The sequence below is a fragment of the Rhipicephalus sanguineus genome, chromosome 3 (assembly GCF_013339695.2).
Source record: "Rhipicephalus sanguineus isolate Rsan-2018 chromosome 3, BIME_Rsan_1.4, whole genome shotgun sequence".
NCBI lineage: Eukaryota > Metazoa > Arthropoda > Arachnida > Ixodida > Ixodidae > Rhipicephalus > Rhipicephalus sanguineus.
In genome coordinates this window covers 175,525,998-175,529,617 of record NC_051178.1, presented here as the reverse complement: position 1 = coordinate 175,529,617, position 3,620 = coordinate 175,525,998, and positions in this window count along the sequence as shown.

Below are 3,620 nucleotides of genomic sequence, written 5' to 3'. Positions count from 1 at the left end.
TGTGTGTGTGTGTGTGTGTGTGTGTGTGTGTGTGTGTGTGTGTGTGTGTGTGTGTGTGTGTGTGTGTGTGTGTGTCATCACTGTTTTTTTTATATTCCCTTTCTCGTTCATCTCTTTTTCCCGCTTCCGTAGTTGCAGCTAACAAATTGGACTCTCGCTGAGTTCACTTCTTTCACGGAACACATATCTCATCCATACTGTTGCGTTTGTGTGAGTACCACTGTTAGGACTGTTACTAACTTTCGGCGAACTTTCACTGACACGTCGTTAATAAGCAAGTAACTCAGTACCGTTTCCACGAACGCCGCCGCGACCACGCCACTGCGACTTTTTAAGGAGAAAGCCTCAGATGCCTCATCAAACACGAAAATTGACCGGCGTCCCGCGTCGGCGTCTCCCGTCGGTGTCTTCACGAGTCATGCAAAAATCATCGCGTGACTGTGTCCTCATATGACGTCAACATAACGTCTCAGATAGCCATAATTTGTTACTTCATTATGACGTCATATGATGACGTCATCGCGCGACATCGTGACATGGTCAATGGAGGGTAGATCACGGAGGCAGTGCACAACTATAGGTGAGGTGCCTTCTATCCTGGAGGTAACAAAAAACCACGTTAGGTGCAGAAAGCTTTCGGAGGGTGGCAGGGCAGGAAGAATAATAGGTCGGCGAAAAAATTGAACCTCACTCAGACTCACTCAAGAAATATATCTTGCATAGGTCGGCAAACTCATGAATGAGTTTGCCGACCAATGATATACATCGACTGAGAAGCAAAAGAAGATGGCTTTCGCCTTCCAGTCATCTTAGGTAAGTGCATAAGGGGCCCGGTGAGTTTTATTTTTTGGTAACTGCTAATGTCAGGAGATAATACCACAAAAGAAGTCAAAGCCAGGTTGACTTTGCCTCGAGAGCAGAAATACAGCGAAATTCTTAGAAGCACTGAACCATTGAACACCAAAACGCCGACGTCCTGCTACATCAGACAATCCGATGAAGGCAGTTGACGCAGAAGCGGCGACTTATCTATAGATTGGCCTTCAATCTTCTTAGTCCGACCTATGTAGTGTAATTATTGTCATTTCTGAGCTTGGTGTAAATCTCTGATGTCTTCTTTTTATAGAGCAGTGCTTATAGTTCGTGCGCAGTGTTTGACGTCTCAAGCTGTTACGTAACCCATAGACATGGTGATTCAGTTCTCCAGAATCCTCGTTCCTACTTCTAAGACGTACTGATGCCACTGCTAGCACTCGCTTTGTTTCTGTTTCTCGGTAACGTTTATTTTATTTCTCGTCTCAGTTACCCGAATTGCGGCAAGACCACGGAAAGGGAGAGCTAAAGCGAACTGTCGACCATCTATGTGGCACGAAGGAAAACCGCGGCTCCTAGAGAGTGCGTGTGCACGCCACCTCTCCTTCTGAGTTTCCAACTCTGGGCGATAGAGGGCTCCGCAGATCCGCCTCTTGTAGGGGCGCGCGCATTGAGGCACTCTAGCCTCTTGCGAACTTATTAGGTTCATTCTATAAGTAGCCTACCTGTATCATCCTTCTACATCGTTCGTCTATGCATCTGTTTCTGGCAGTGTTTGTAAACGCTTTCTTGGTGCCTCCGTTTTGTGAACTTTGATATCGTGTTTATTTATGCTATTCATAACTGGTTTGAACGTATATAGCGTTCATAGAGTGAGTGAGTGAGTGAGTGAGTGAGTGAGTGAGTGAGTGAGTGAGTGAGTGAGTGAGTGAGTGAGTGAGTGAGTGAGTGAGTGAGTGAGTGAGTGAGTGAGTGAGTGAGTGAGTGAGTGAGTGTGGGTGTGCGCACGGAGCAAGAATTCTTGAGGAGGCGAAACTGCGCTCGCTTAGGCGTCCTAATAAAGTCCCGAAATCGGGCACAGCGCTCATGTGCCCTCTGTCGTGAGAGTCCGCTAGCGGAGAAGGAAAAATGCGCGCGTCCCTCTCACCGCGCTCTCCGACGAAGCTCGTCGGTTCAAGGCCATTCGTCACCGATTCGCCGTTCGCGCTTCACGCCCAAATGGACTTTTTTTTTTTTACAGCGAAAGCTGTCATGAGATCATTTCACCGGCTGTTTTTGGAGCCGTAGTTGTCCGCCGCCGCCGCCGCCGCCGCCGGTGTCCGTAACCAGTATCGCTCGAAATAAGAAAAAAAACGAAATAAGAAAAAATTCCAGGATGGAACTAGGTTCGAACCTGGGCCCTCTGCGTGGGAGCCCAGTACTCAACCTCTGAGCCATGCCGGTGCTTGAAACTGCTTTGCAAAAAATGCCAGGCCTGCGCTGAAACCGCAGCACAGTCACAGCGAAAGCTGGAAGAGCGGCATTTCTAGAGCCCGTTGTAAGCTCTCTTGGGGCTACTAATACAAGTACACTAGCAAGGCACCCACTACGCCATAAATCACAATTTTTGTGAAGTTGGTAAGCACCTACTAAGCCATTATTCGTCATTCTGCGGAGAAGCGAGGCACCAGCTACACGTCTGTAAGGCATTATGTGCACTTTGTTGACGCGACGACTGATGACGATGAAGAATTATGGCTCAGCCCTTTGTAATGGGTTGGAAGCTTTAAACGGCCCACCAGTTATGTAATTTGCATTGGGTGACGGCCGCTCGCTATTTCCCTCTCCCGTCATGCTGTATAACATACGTTGACGTGGGAGAGAGACGGGGGGGGGGGGCGAAGAACTTTACTGAGACCCCGACGAAATGGATCATGTGCTTATGGGCTTCCTTGGCAACCAATACAAGTGCACTTGCGAGGAACCCACTACGCTATAAATCATTGTAATTTTACTGAGACCCCGAGGAAATGGATCAGGCGCTTATGGGCTTCCTTGGCAACCAATACAAGTGCACTTGCGAGGAACCCACTACGCTCTAAATCATTGTAATTTTACTGAGACCCCGAGGAAATGGATCATGCGCTTATGGGCTTCCTTGGCAACCAATACAAGGGCCTACATGAAGCCTGTATACATGAAGCCTGTATAGGACCTTTTTGCAAAGCAGTTTCAAGCACCGGCATGGCTCAGAGGTTGAATACTGGGCTCCCACGCAGAGGGCCCAGGTTCGAACCTCGTTCCATCCTGGAATTTTTTCTTATTTCGTTTTTTTTCTTATTTCGAGCGATACTGGTTACGGACACCGGCGGCGGCGGCGGCGGCGGACAACTACGGCGCCAAAAACGGCCGGTGAAATGATCTCATAACAGCTTTCCCTGTAAAAGGTCCTATACAGGCTTCATGTCGGGAAGGAACCACATTAGCATATGCATTATAGCGTGGTAGAAGAGTAAAATAAGCACCAAGCGTCGCACAACGCGAATTCTGTAACCAGGCGTCACACAATGCGAATTGCGCAACGAGTAGGTTGTTGAATGCTTCCAACCCATTACAAAGGGTTCTGCCATAATTCTTCGTCATCAGACACAGCATCAACAAAGTGCGCATAATGCCTTACATGCGTTTAGCAGGTACCACGGCTCTGCGTAGAATGACGAAAAATGGCACAGTGCCTGCTGCCCTACTTCTCAAAAATTACAATGATTTATAGCGTAGTGCGTTCCTCGCAAGTGCCCTTCTATTGGTTGCCAAGGAAGCCCATAAGC